General features: G+C 42.6%; 1 protein-coding gene across 1 annotated transcript in view; it reads right to left on the bottom strand.

Annotated features, from left to right (window-relative positions):
- LOC111968410 (EMILIN-1-A) overlaps window positions 1-16,047 on the bottom strand; it is a 70,547-nt gene that overhangs the window by 19,897 nt on the left and 34,603 nt on the right. The window lies entirely within an intron of this gene.

The following is a 16,047-nucleotide window of genomic DNA, read 5'->3' on the forward strand; positions in this document are numbered from 1 at the left end:
GCTTAGAGATCAGAGATGCCATACAAATCAAGGGAATACACTAAGTATTCAGAGCTGAGATAAGAAATGAGTGAAAGAGAGGGAGTGTACAGTTTAATCCTGTATAAGTTGGGTACCGGTAAGTGATTCATTGCTGGGAATACTCCAGTATCTCCAGTATGAGTAACTATCATGGTCTTGTCATGCGTAGGAACAAAAATATATGGCGAAGCAAATACAGTAGTGCACATTTGACTACGATCTCAAGTATTGGTTCCTCTAACAACAAATCAGGACTCCAACAGAGAGCTGGCCTCATCTGTCTTAACTAACATGCAGTAGGGGCTTAGTAGAATTACAGCTATGTGCAGTAAAAATTGCACTAGATTTGACCAGTTTCCATAGGGAATAGAGTGCCATTTGGGACTCAACCAGAGGGAGACAGCACTGAGCTGACTGCAGAGTGGCAGTAAGATTTAGGGCGGCTGGTCTGTCACTTTTTCCATATCAGCCCCAGGGCCACGGTTGATTTAGGGCTGGTCTTGTCTGGGGCCGCTATGGCCTGGTAAAAGACTAGGTTCTGCAGAGAAAGGAGCTGTGTAGCCAATGTGTAGTCAGTGTGCTGTAGTCGGGGTCCCTTGCAGAGCAAACCAAATCTCTGTGGTCACACAGCAGCTGGACTCTGGACGCTCAGTCACATGAATCTGGCAGAGTTTAACACAGATAGAACACTGCATGGGATGTAACGCTGGGATAGAACAGTAGACTTGCAGGCACTAAAAAGTTGTGCTCTGATATTAGTTGTACAACATGATGCTTTATCATATCCTAGTGCTAGTTTGTTACAAAAACCTGTACCACTGTACTTTAGAAGAATGGTACAGAGCACTGAGACCGACCACTGGCAGAGAACAGTAGGAATAAACTAGGAACTATTCCGAACAAAACACAAATGCTCAGGCATTCAATGATGGTACTGGGCCCATTCTAACCATTCCATTCCATTTCTTAATGTGGAACAGATAGACCAAACAGCAGGTTGGCGTTTATTGTAATGAGTCTTTTCCTGGAGGCAGAACTGAGCAATTTCCCCTTGGATAGTCCAGCTGCAAAGTCAAAATGAGCTATATTGTTAGGGTTAGGCTTTAGGGTTAGCGTTGTGGTTAAGGTTAGGGTTAAGTTTAAAATTAGATTTTATGACTTTGTGGCTGTGCCAGCTAGTGACCCTTCTGCAGAGCTTCCTCCAGAACCAGATCCATGACGAAAAAGAACAGAACACCAGACCAAATTCAGACCATTAACTCCCTCCTGGAAAAACAGGTTTGGTTTTAGTCTGCCAGGCAAGATCAACAAACAGACCACACTGTGTGGGAGAGGAGAGGAAAGGGGAGAGGAGATGATCAGCTGTCTGACTGTCACTGGCCTGACACAGTGATCCTCCATCAGACTATAGGCTGTGGTCTGTCTGCCACTGAGGCTTTACATTCTGCATTCATCATCATTGCATCACTTTTCAAACGCTTGGATTTAAGACACATGGGAAAGACACAGTATGCATGCAATGCATTTCTTAGCATACCAAACTAACCAGGCCAGGCATTTTGTATTACTCATATTCTCAAGCTTGAGCTTACTACTTTCTAGTGCCAGCGAGAAGCCCGGTTTCTCCCCACATCTGACATCTGTCCTGTGTTTGAGCAGATAAGCCAGTGTGCAGCTTTATAGGGACAAACACAGAGGGTTCTAACTAGCCTAACCATCCGGCATGGCTCTTGATTCAGATTTCTTCGAGCAGCAACGTTCCTCCATGATGCGCTTTTGGCACTGGGACAAAGGCTTTGGTGTGTCGATGTTGCAAGCATCATTTGGAAATGATAACACATGGCAATAATGTAATCTCTTCCCAAAACCGCCCCTTCCTCTCTTTCAATTTTTTCCCCCTGCTTCTCTTTCTCAGTACGGCATGCGCTCACTCCGCTGATCGCAAAAAATGTCCTCCCACTTGCCGTTTGCTGCCTTCCTTACACCCAAGGCTATAAATTCCTACCGCCAGCGGGCGAATGGAGTTTGCCGTTCAAGATGTGATTTCCATCTCTGGCGGGTAGCCCCTACTCATAGGACCGCTAGAAACCCTTGGCAGGCCACTTTTGCGTCTCGAGCATTTTGCCTCCACTAGCCAAGCCATCAAGCCATCTAGCCATGAGCTAATTTGAAAGACAATAGCAAGGAATTTCTCTAATCTCAAATTCGGCCTGACACCTTCCAGCTAACCACAGCCAGCCTGAGGATGCAAACTGTTTTTGTTGTTTCTATAAATACCTTACATTTGTTGTGATTTTAATTTGATTAGACTTATTTGCCAATTTAATAAGACAATACAGCCACACATGTGGGCATAATGCATTTACAATCATTGAGGATGACACACAAAAGTGATACACCTAATCATTTACAGTTTAAGTAGATCAATTATTATTGATTATGGCCAAAAATAGTCTCCATTTTTGCCATTGATTTAATACACTATATACACTGCTCAAAAAAGTAAAGGGAACACTTAAACAACACAATGTAACTCCAAGTCAATCACACTTCTGTGAAATCAAACTGTCCACTTAGGAAGCAACACTGATTGACAATAAATTTCACATGCTGTTGTGCAAATGGACAAAAGGTGGAAATTATAGGCAATTAGCAAGACACCCCCAATAAAGGAGTGATTCTGCAGGTGGTGACCACAGACCACTTCTCAGTTCCTATGCTTCCTGGCTGATGTTTTGGTCACTTTTGAATGCTGGCGGTGCTTTCACTCTAGTGGTAGCATGAGACGGAGTCTACAACCCACACAAGTGGCTCAGGTAGTGCAGCTCATGCAGGATGGCACATCAATGCGAGCTGTGGCAAGAAGGTTTGCTGTGTCTGTCAGCGTAGTGTCCAGAGCATGGAGGCGCTACCAGGAGACAGGCCAGTACATCAGGAGATGTGGAGGAGTCCGTAGGAGGGCAACAACCCAGCAGCAGGACCGCTACCTCCGCCTTTGTGCAAGGAGGGGCACTGCCAGAGCCCTGCAAAAGGACCTCCAGCAGGCCACAAATGTGCATGTGTCTGCTCAAACGGTCAGAAACAGACTCATATCACAAAAGATATAAATAAGCTGTCCACAATGAATTTCAATAGAACATTTGTAAAAATAGACAAGATCCTGCAACCATGGAGAGGTAAATACCTGTCTATTTATGGAAAAAATTGCCCTGATTAACTCCCTAGTCATATCTCAGTTTACCCACTTACTTATGGCGCTGCCTACTCCTGATGATTCGTTTTTCAAATCATATGAGCAAACAATATTTTGCTTTATCTGGGACGCTAAACCAGACAAAATAAAACGTGCCTATCTATATAATGAATATGAATTGGGTGGGTTGAGATTATTAAATATAAAAGCACTAAACCTCTCTCTAAAAGGTTCACTCATTCAAAAGTTTTATTTGAACCCTAAATGGTTCTAAAGTAGATTACTAAGAAAAGCTCATCCATTGTTTAAAAATGGCCTTTTCGCCTTTGTGCAGATTGCCATGTCTCATTTTTGATTAATTGAAAATGATACTTTTTTCAAAGTATCTCTCTTTTTCAAACAAGCATTGCAAAGCTGGCTACAATTTCAATTTCTTCCCCCCTGAAAAGATAGAACAAATATTATGGCTGAACTCAAATGTGCTGGTTGATAAAATACCTGTATTTATGGGAAAGATGTTTGAAAAGGGTATTTTGTTCTAAAATGATATTGTAAATTGGAATGGTAGAGTTATGTCCTTCATGGAGCGGGTTCAACACCTTGTAGAGCCAATGTCCCGGCGAATTGAGACTGTTCTGAGGGCAAAAGGGGGTGCAACTCAATATTAGGAAGGTGTTCCTAATGTTGGATATGCTCAGTGTAGATAGATGGAGCACCAAGAGAAAGAGTGAGACACTACAACGGGCCAACGGTGCCAAGTTTGGGCCGCAATCATGAAGGTAGCTCAGAACATAGCTGTTACCAACTTGAATGTAAATACTTCTGTTGCCAGAAGATACCGACCCTACCGTTAAAATGTTTACACTGAGCTGCACTGGGGTCGGAACGCAATCATGCTTACATTAAGACACTGTGGCGCCGGCAAGAGATATGCACCGGCAAGAGATATGGGTCGGAAAACGTACACACTACCGTTCAAAAATGTGGGGTCACTTAGAAATGTCGTTGTTTTTGAAAGAAAAGCAAATTTTTTGTCAATTAAAATAACATAACATTGATCAGAAATACAGTTTAGACATTGTTAATGTTGTAAATGACTATTGTAGCTGGGAACGGCTGATTTTTAAACATTGAATATCTACATAGGAGTACAGAGGCCCATTATCAGCAACCATCACTCCTGTGTTCCAATGTCACGTTGTATTAGCTAATCCAAGTTAATAATTTTAAAAGGCAAATTGATAATTAGAAAACCCTTTTGCAATTATGTTAGCACAGCTGAAAACAGTTGTTCTGTTTAAAGAAGCAATACAACTTCTTTTAGACTAGTTGAATATCTGGAGCATCAGCATTTGTGGGTTTGATTACAGGCTCAAAATGTCCAGAAACAAAGAACTTTCTTCTGAAACTCGTCAGTCTATTCTTGTTCTGAGAAATGAAGGCTATTCCATGCAAGACATTTCCAAGAAACTGAAGATCTCGTACAACGCTGTGTACTACTCCCTTCACAGAACAGCGCAAACTGGACAGCATCCCGCTTCACTGTTGACTTTGAGACTGGTGTTTTGAGGGTACTATTTAATGAAGCTGGCAGTTGAGGACTTGTGAGGCGTCTGTTTCTCATGTCGAACATAGAGACTTGAAAATAACTGTGCAGCAACACTCCCCATCCAACCTGACAGAGCTTGAGAGGATCTGCAGAGAAGAATGGGAGAAACTCCCCGAATACAGGTGTGCCAAGCTTGTAGCGTCATACCCAAGAAGACGCGACGCTGTAATCGCTGCCAAAGGTGCTTCAACAAAGTATTGAGTAAAGGGTCTGAATACTTGTTTTTGCTTTGTCATTATGGGGTATTGTCTGTAGATTAATGAGTAAAAAAAAAACAATTTACTCAATTTTAGAATAAGGCTGTAACGTAACAAAATGTGGAAAAAGTCAAGGGGTCTGAATACTTTCCGAATGCACTGTATGTAATGGGGAAATTGATATACCCTAACAATCAAACGCAAACAATTCACACAATGAAGTTTTGAAACAATGAATGTGCAGAAATTGGCTGGAGAGAGCTCAGTCTGGAGAGAGAAGTGCATTGAGCATCTGGGCACATGGTCAACCCAACATCTACATTGGCCATGCAGCATTTACGGTGATACAGCATCCGCAGAAGTCGGGGCATTCATATTTCTTACGCTTCGCGGAGCAGTGCAGAGCTTTTGTCAATGAAGTGAGTTTGTGTTTTCTACAGGATGTACCACCCCCACCTACCATCAATTAATCATGTCAATGCAAAGCTATACAGAGCCCTCCGCATTGTTACAGAATTTGGGAGGCGCATGGCGATGCAGTACAGATCTCGATTTGGCCTCTGGAGGCTCTGCAATTGCGTCACACCCTCCATATGGAGCCTCCGACCACATTTTTCAGATTAAGCATGAATTGGCTTTTATTCTAGGCCTCCGCAATGGATTAGTTCACTGAGATGGGCGCAAATATATATATATATATATATATATATATATATATATACACACACATACATAAGGTTTGAAGGTAAGACCCAGGTGCAGACAGTGTCGAAGTAACAAAAGTTTATTAAATCGAACACGTGCAGGCAAAGGTATAGGAGAGCAGGCAGGCTCAGTGTCAGGTCAGGCAGAGGTCGGTAATTCAGAGTAGTGGGGCAAAGGTACAGGATGGCAGGCAGGCTCAGGGTCAGGGCAGGCAGAAAGGTCAAAACCGGGAAAAATAGAAAAACAGGAGCAAGGGGAAAAACGGTGGTAGGTTTGATGAACAAAACAAACTGGCAACAGACAAACAGAGAACACAGGTATAAATACACAGGGGATAATGGGGAAGATGGGCGACACCTGGAGGGGGGTGGAAACAATCACAAAGACAGGTGAAACAGATCAGGGTGTGACAATATATATATTTGTTACTGCTTGACTATAACAATCTCGGTCGACCAACAGCCTAACGACCAAGCAATCGAACAGTCAAATAATTGTGGTCAGCCCTACAAATGTATTTTTGGTGTAGCCTTAAACATCATGGTCTGTAATTGTTTTTATGAGTGTGACTGTGATTAACTCTATTTTTCTCTCTATTGATCTGCATAACACACTTACTGTGTTATACCGTGGCGTATGGGAACAGTGGATGAACGAACACTTGAGATGGATAACAAGATGAATACCTTGTTAGCCTATCAACGGGCCAATGGGTCGGTTGGAGATTTTTCCTTGCCTATGATATCAATCTCCCGCTGGAGGACCGGCAAGACCTGGAGCTGCTAGAGACCAGGCTGAGCCAAGACACCTAGCTCCAGGAGAGACTTGTAAGTGTCCTTTGAATTTTATATAGCCTTTGCTTTTTACAGGAAGAAGAAAGAGACATTCATCTTTGACCCTGCTGTTGCGACCATCATAATCTGAAGTGACAGCAGCATGTTCTAAATTTCTCTGCTCAGAAGGCATTTATATTACATGTAAATACTTATTGGAAATCTGATAACTGTCTTTACAGACATTCACAATAAATGTATATAAAATATTGGAGGGTGGGGGATGGAAATATGTTAACATAATGTGTCATTTCTAATACTTTCCATTTGTAGCTTAGGTTTCTGACTGTAAAGGTTGCCAAGGACCTGAAGTCGACAGTGTGGCAGACGCTACCTTGCATTCTGTCAAACCGGTTTGCCATCGGCACAACCTGGACCAGAGCAGGGGATAAGGTCTGTTTCAAGGACTTGTTTCTAAAGACCATTCTTCACAGTAAGTTTTAAGTATTTCTTTTTTACTTGTTGTGTAAGACATTGTGCAATTGAAATGTAACTCAATGTACTTTCTTTGTGTATAGGAACCATTCGGAATAACTCTGCAACCCGAGATGCCACTGAGGCAGTCGAGATTCAGGTCACCCGTTACCTGAAAGGGGTCTTCGATTGTGAAGGTGGCGCACAGGGGAGAGGGATCTGCTGCAATGAGGGTTAACATCAAGTCTCGGACCACCTGTCTCAAAGCCAGCCCTACCCCCAAGCCACAAGACTGATCCAGCAGCTGAACCCTGGGCTAACTACTGCACCCTAACACAGACATTTATTCATATTCTGTACACGCTTAAATCACTTTAGTCTACCGGAACAGTGCAATAGTTATGTCACCTAATTGCACTATGTAGAAATACAGTACTTTCATTATAATTCTATGCTGCTAGTGCACTGTAGTTATTCCATACTATATGCCTATACACAATATGTCTTTAAAAATACAAACAAAAATATAAACGCAACATGTAAAGTGTTGGTCCCATGTTTCATAAGTAGAAATAAAATATCCCAGAAATTGTCCATACGCGTAAAAAGCGTGTTTCTCTCAAATTTTGTTACATCCCTGTAAGTGAGCATTTCTCTTTTTCCAAGATAATCCATCCATCCACCTGACAGGTGTGGCATATTAAGAAGCTGATTAAACAGCATGACCATTACACAGGTGCACCTTGTGCTGGGGACAATAAAAGGCCACTCTAAAATGTGTCATTTTGTCACATAACACAATGCCACAGATGTCTCAAGTTGAGGGAGCGTGCAATTGGCATGTTGACTGCAGGAATGTCCACCAAGGATGTTGCCAGAGAATGTAATGTTAATTCCTCTACCATAAGCCACCTCCAATGTTGTTTTAGAGAATTTGTCAGTACGTCCAACTAGCATCAGAACCACAGACCATGTGTGTGGCGTCATATGGTCGAGCGTTTTGCTGATGTCAACGTTGTGAACAGAGTGCTCCAAGCTACGAACAAAATTGCATTTTATCAATGGCAATTTGAATGTACAGAGATACCGTGACGGGATCCTGAGGCCCATTGTCGTGTCATTCATCCACCGCCATCACCTCATGTCATGCCCCATGTTGCAATGATCTGTACACAATTCCTGGAAGCTGAAAATGTCCCAGTTCTTCCATGGCCTGCATACTCAGACATGTCACACATTGAGCATGTTTGAGATGCTCTGGAGCGACGTGTACGCCATTGAAGAGGAGTGGGACAACATTCCACAGGTCAAAATCAGCAGCCTGATTAACTCTATGCGATGGAGATTAAGCAAATGGTCATCAGTCCAGATACTGACTGGTTTTCTGATTCACACTCCTGTTTTTTAAGGTATCTTTGACCAACAGATGCATATCTGTATTCCCAGTCATGTGAAATCAATAGATTAGGGCCTAATGAATTTATTTAAATTGACTGATTTCCTTATATGAACTATAACTCAGTAAAATCTTAGAAATTGTTGTATGTTGCATTTATATTTTTGTTAAGTGTATAAATATATATTTTAGTATATTTACAATGTCACTGATATGATTCCTTCCCTATGTCACCTTTGTCACCTGTCAATTTTGTTGCCATTGCACTGTGTGAGAAGCCTGTCAATAAAATAAAAAATTTATTTGACTGGATTTATTTGTCATCACCTGTTGATCCAGGGAACCAGGACTGGCAATCTTTATCTGATATTTTGCACATACATAACCATTTTCAGTACTGTTTTTCAAATGGACATGGCATCCAATGTAAACTCAGCAAAAAAAGAAATGTCCCTTTTTCATGACCCTGTCTTTCAAAGATAAATTGTAAAAATCCAAATAACTTCACAGATCTTCATTGTAAAGGGTTTAAACACTGTTTCCCATGCTTGTTCAATGAACCATAAACAATTAATGAACATGCGCCTGTGGAACAGTCATTAACACACTAACAGCTTAGGCAATTAAGGTCACAGTTATGAAAACGTAGGACACTAAAGAGGCTTTTCTACTGACTGAAAAACACCAAAAGAAAGATGCCCAGGGTCCCTGCTCATCTGCGTGAACGTGCCTTAGACTGCAAGGAGACATGAGGACTGCAGATGTGCCCAGGGCAATACATTGCAATGTCCGTAATGAGATGCCTAAGACAGCGCTACAGGGAGACAGGACGGACAGCTGATCGTCCTCGCAGTGGCAGACCATGTGTAACAACACCTGCACAGGATCGGTACATCCGAACATCACATCTGCGGGACAGGTGCAGGAAGGCAACAACAACTGCTCGAGTTACACCAGGAATGCACAATCCCTCCATCAGTGCTCAGACTGTACGCAATAGGCTGAGAGAGGCAGGACTGAGGGCTGGTAGGCCTGTTGTAAGGCAGGTCTTCAACAGACATCACCGGCAACAACGTCGCCTATGGGCACAAACCCACTGTCGCTGGACCAGATAGGACTGGCAAAAAGTGCTCTTCACTGACGAGTCGCGGTTTGTATCACCAGGGGTGATGGTCGGATTCGCGTTTATCGTCGAAGGAATGAGCGTTACACCGAGGCCTGTACTCTGGAGCGGGATTGATTTGGAGGTGGAGGGTCCGTCATGGTCTGGGGCGGTGTGTCACAGCATCATCAGACTGAGCTTGTTGTCATTGCAGGCAATTTCAACACTGTGCGTTACAGGGAAGACATCCTCCTCCCTCATGTGGTACCCTTCCTGCAGGCTCATCCTGACATGACCCTCCAGCATGACAATGCCACCAACCCTGTTGCTCGTTCTGTGCGTGATTTCCTGCAAGACAGGAATGTCAGTGTTCTGCCATGGCCAGCGAAGAGCCCAGATCTCAATCCCATTGAGCACATCTGAGACCTGTTGGATCAGAGGGTGAGGGCTAGGGCCATTCATCCCAGAAATGTCCGGGAACTTGCAGGTGCCTTGGTGGAAGAGTGGGGTAACATCTCACAGAAAGAATGCACTGCAGTACTTAATGCAGCTGGTGGCCACACCAGATACTGACTGTTACTTTTGATTTTGTTCAGGGACACATTTTTCCATTTCTGTTAGTCACATGTCTGTGGAACTTGTTCAGTTTATGTCTCAGTTGTTGAATCTTGTTATGTTCATACAAATATTTACACGTGAAGTTTGCTGAAAATAAACGCAGTTGACAGTGAGAGGACGTTTCTTTTTTTGCTGAGTTTATCTATAAATATATAAAAAATAAGTTGCAAAAGGGAGTAGGCACATCGCTGGCTTGCCGCTGAAAAAGCGTCTTGACGCCGACTGGCATTTGTAGTGTCGTCGGTTGGGAGAAGGGCGATTGGGCTGTGTGAGGAAAATGGCATGTGAACGGCAGGAGCACGGCTACTACTTGACAAAGTGGCCTGTCGCGGGTGCCCTGTGATTGAGGCAATGGGCAAAAAAGCTGTCACACAGCGCTCAACCGGTGGAGGGACACCGGCCTCTCCTTGTGCTCATTACTAACTGGGTCAGACCATTAAATTGCGTGCTGTTTGGCAGTATGCTGACTCAGTGTCACAACAACCACATGAAAAAATATTACAATTTCTGTAAGGGATAATCAACGAGGGGCTATGCGGAGTGAAACTAACCTTCCACGAAGTTGCATCATTTTCCAGAGAACGCACAGAGCCCTGAGTTGATTATCCCTTTTCATGGCTATAACTTAATAGTTTTGCTGCAAGAAATGTGTTCAACATTCATAGAAGTAGCTAGCAAGTTTACTAGATAGCTACAGTAGTTGCCTTGGTAACCACTTGCTAGTTTAGCTAACCAAACCAAAGTAGTCATAGCTTGCTTTAATGAAAATTGAATTCAACAATGCCAATAATGTTTTCATTTCGACTTGTGCTTTCAAAAGCAGCTCAAACATAGAACATTTAAAAATGAACTGTAGCCATTGAATTCTACTGTGCTGATTTACCATGTGTTATAGGGAAGTAATTCATGCTCTAGAATGCCCTTAAAGACAATCAGAATCAAGTATTCTAAAATGCCATGGTACAATTATGCAATAAGGTCCGAGGTGGTGTGGCATATGGCCAATATACCACGGCTAATGGCTGTTCTAATGCACGACGCAACGCGGCTATATACCACAAACCCCCAAGGTGCCTTATTGCTATTATAAACTGGTTACCAACGTAATTAGAGCAGTAAAAATAAATGTTTTGTCATACACGTGATATACCACGGCTGTCAGCCAATTATCATTCAGTGCTCGATTTACCCAGTTTATAATATACACTGAGTATATGTAGTGGACCTGAGTCGGTCATGGTTACGTGATGAAGTAACCCTGCCTGCGAACTTCAAAACCAGTGTCTGCCCTCAACCAAAAAAGTGAACTTTCGAAATGTCTAAGATGTTGTTTGCTCCCATGGGAGACATGTTACATATACCAAACATTAGGAACACCTTCCTAATATTGAGTTGCACCCCCACTTTCACCCAGAACTGCCTTAACTCGTCAGGGCATAGACTCTACAACAGGGATCATCAAATAGAATCAGCCACGGGCCCATTTTTTGGGGAGTGGATGGTGGGGGGCCAGAACATAATTACAAATAATTTGTAGATGACAAATTGACCTCAAGACGCCCAAACAGATACAGTGTGTTTGACTAAAACATAATAATATCAAACCTTGCTTACATTTGTATACGATCACATTTCTCTCTATTATGCGTGGGAATACTTGGAACCATTTCTTAAACAAAATCACTTGGAGCTGATTTCCTGTTTTTTTGTCTTTTATGTTCGCAAACTTTTTTTAATAATTAAAAATATTTTTGCTCTGAAAAATTGGGGGGCCAAATTAAACCAGCCACGGGCCAAATTCGGGCTGCTGGACACCAGTTGGAGAACTCTGCTCTACAAGGTGTCAAATTGTAGTTCGTAACATATCATATGAAATAGATGGACAACCACAAATTAATACATACCGTACCAAATGTAACATATCTTACTAATTTCAGTGTCCCGGATTTTCCTTTATTATGTTACGTCTACCCCTGAGTCTAGATTGATCAACTAACTACAGTAGTGTAAAGTACTGAAGTAAAAATATTTTAAAGTACTACTTAAGTAGTTTTTTGTGGTATCTGTACTTTATTATTTATATTTCTACCTGACACCCAAAAGTACTTGTTAGATTTTGAATGCTTAGCAGGACAGGAAAATTGTCCAATTCACGCACTTATAAAGAGAACAAGCCTGGTCATCCCTACTGCCTAAATTATGTCTGAGTGTTGGAGTGTCCCTCTGGCTATCGATAAATAAATAAAAAACTGTGCCATCTGGTTTGCTTAATATAAGGAATTAGAAATTATTCATATTTTTACTTTTGATACTTAAGTATATTTTAAACCAAAAACCTTTAGACTTTTACTCAAGTAGTATTTTACTTGGTGACTTTCCCCTTTACTTCAGTCATTTTCTATTTAGGCATCTTTTCTTTTACTCAAGTATGACAATTGCTTCCTTTTAACACCACTGACTAACTCCTAATCTTCTAGTCTAAGCCTAAAGGTTGGTTTTGGGCCAGGCTTAGAGCTGTGTGTGGTCTGCTACAGTATGTGTGGTCTGCAGTTGCGGCCAGCCATGTTATATGGTCCAGGTCTGTTTTCAAACCCCCCACATTTCCTATCTTTATGACCCAGAATCACTTCCACAGAGGCACGGTGCCCCTGTGCCCCCGCTTACAGCCTCAAGGCCAGGGCTGTGGCCTTACATCAGCAACGACCTTTGACCTATTTCCTCTGTCACACAGCTGCAGACCATGCAAGGGAGTCCCATGACAAAGCCATGTCACGTTCCTACAACACACACGCACACACACATATGCACATGAGCACGCACACACACACGTACGCACACACAGCAACCACATATGGTCCCAGAGTGCACCCCAATTAACTGAGAGGATGTTTCTCATTAATCATAAAGGGCTTGGCTACATGTTTATTGTTTTGGCACCCTCAAAACAGTCTCTTTCTGTCCAATGCATTACACAAGAGGTCTCCATCCGCTTCCACCATAACCACTCCCAGTAACTGCCTGCATCCCCCACCCTTGGCATTCTCCTATACAGTATGACTAGAGATGGGAGAACCCCATGTCGCCCTAAGATGATGATGTGAGGGGCCTCCACCCCAATCAGTTAATCCAGCAGACACTGTAAACAGGCACCTCACCCAGACCCTATTGGTTTACGTCACCACCATTCACCACCATTCACCACCATGCAGTCTCAGCCTCCCAGGGGGCCAGGACCTCATCAATCTAAGTGCACCCTGTGAAGTCTGAACATAAAGTATAACAACACGGCCCACCCTCCTGGGCCCAATGGGGAGTAGTGTGTGTGTTTGTATGTGTGTGTGTGTTTGGTTTTACTATCCTTGTAGGGTACAGAAGTACACTTAGTAAAACAAGGAACATTTTGACAAATGGGGACATTTTGCCATTTCCCACAATAAAAAATGCTATTTTAGGCTTAGGGGTTAGGTTTAGGGTTAGTGTGTGTGTGTGTTTGGTTTTACTATCCTTGTAGGGTACAGAAGTACTCATAGTAAAACAAGAAACATTTTGACAAGTGGGGACATTTTGCCAGTTCCCACAAGAAAAAAAGCTATTTTAGGCTTAGGGGTTAGGTTTAGGTTTAGGGTTACAATTAAGGTTAGGGATACATTTAGGGTTAGGGTTTAGGGCTAAGGTAAATTCACACACTACGGAGACGTAAGGTACCGAGCATAGCGCTGTGTTGCAATGTCGTTTTAAAGGTAAAGAAGATGAGGAGTGGGGCTGCTGCCGATTGTCCGACAACTGGGTTGGGTTCGTGTTAACGTGAAACACCGTCAGACAGACGCCAATATGTGAGAGACAGTATGTCGTCTTGTACGTATAGGCATTTTCATTTTTTTTTTTTTACTGTTCGAGTACTCGCACGGGAAAAAAAACACAAGGCCAACCCCTGTAAAAAAATATGTGTGCATTTATCTATATGCCAACAGTGCGCAGCAATGCCTAATTTATCATAACCATTACAGATAAAACATTTGATTTATTTCTATAGTCCTAACGGGAGCTTTTGTGAGCTTGTATAGTATATTTTCTTGTCTTGGTGTTTGTAAAAATGTATAGCCCCAGTGGATTTGTTCTTTATTTACCATGTAGATCGAATCTCTTCTCTATATTCAAATATGCAAGAGGAATTACTGGTTTTAATTGTTATAGGAAAGTATACTGTAGTTCCTGGAGACTTAAATAGCTCAATTAGTTATTTGTTTACAGTGTAAATGTAATCTATACTATACATTACAGCTATCATTTGCAAATATGCAGGACGCAACACTTGTGTACCAACAGGCAATGAGTTCTTTATTTACAGTGAAGATCTAATATTTACTCTGTTACAGTTAATATGCAACTACACACAATAGAATACTTTTTATGTTTCTTTCTAGAATATGAGAACCGGTTAGAGAGTCCATATGAATCGTAGAGAGTTTAATCTTAGAGAGCTGAACTGAGAACTATTTTGTTTCTCCTCTGCATTCTTTTGTGACTCATTTCAGGAAACTAGGCGTATGTCTCCTACTTCACAGGAGAGCCATTTGAACGTAAACGCATTTATCATAACGGGCATTTTTGGGCAGAAATGGCTCTGGAACATGTGAACTTTCATGTGCCTTCATAATAAACTTGTTAGCCATCTGTAAATACGAATAAAATTGTTTAAATTACGAGCCTAGTTGTTTTAGCCAAAGAAAAAGTCAGGAACCTTCCTGCTAGCCATGATTGGCTGAGATAATGGTTGGGCTGGAAATGCCGAGAGATGAGTTCAGATTGGTCTGCCATGTAGCTCGCTTCTGTCTATAACATGAGCTGGTCAGTATGTGTAAGTAATCCTTTCTAAAGCGGCTTTTTTGAAAGACATCACGTAGTAGAACTGCATAGGTGTTGCTCTCCACAAAATGTGCTCTTTTAGGGCCAAATCTCTGTCAGGGGACCGTTCACCCGCTTCTCTTTTCCCACCACATCTTTCACTAGCGCTGTCCAGAAAAACATCAGCAGGCAGTCGTGATGGTGTAGGTTTGGAAAAGGCCCTTCAGAACTCACTGTCGGAGAGAAATGGAGAGCGAGCGAGAGACAACGGAGGGAGAGAGAGAGAGAGAGAGAGAGAGGAGGGGAGAGAGAAATACGGGAATATCGAGAGATAATGTAAAAAGAGTGAGTGTGTGTGAAAGGAGGAGACATAGTCAAAGAGAGAAGAACAAATAGAGGTGGACAAACAACAAACAGCTTCTCATGTTAGAATGTCGTAGGCTGGCAGGGTGGCTGTCTGGGAGACAAGTTCATCCAAGAGAGAGTGTGCCAGGGAAAAGGTTAAACACACAGTTTAAACCTTCCCAAAGGATGGATAACTTCTATAATAGAGCTGCCATAGAACAAGCTACAGTACTTCTCAGAGAGTCAAAAATAACCCCAGAATAACAGAAGCATTAAAAGTGGACTCCCGAGGGGCGCAGCGGTCTAAGGCACTGCATCTTAGTGCTAGAGGCATCACTGCAGACCCTGGATTGATTCCAGGCTCTATCACAACTGGCTGTAGTTGGGAGTCCCATAGGGCGGTGCACAATTGGCCCAGTGTCATCCGGGTTAGGGTTTGGCCGGGGTAGGCCGTCATTGTAAATAATAATTTGTTCTTAACTGACTTGCCTAGTTAAAGTGTGGAGGTGGAACGTACAAGTGAAAGATTATGGAGTGTGTGACACTATAATAATCAGTACATCAAATGCAATCAGCACCTGCAGCATAGACACGCAGAAAGTGAACAGGCACAGCCTGTCCTGTGTGGAATGGCACACACATGCACAAACACACCACACCCATTAACTCTCACACATGCCTAATACACCCACACAGCAACCCACCCTTACACAACGCACAGTCATGCCATTGTCCACAAATACACACAACTTTCGACCCCCCCCCCCCC

The sequence above is a fragment of the Salvelinus sp. IW2-2015 genome, linkage group LG9, assembly GCF_002910315.2.
Source record: "Salvelinus sp. IW2-2015 linkage group LG9, ASM291031v2, whole genome shotgun sequence".
Lineage (NCBI taxonomy): Eukaryota > Metazoa > Chordata > Actinopteri > Salmoniformes > Salmonidae > Salvelinus > Salvelinus sp. IW2-2015.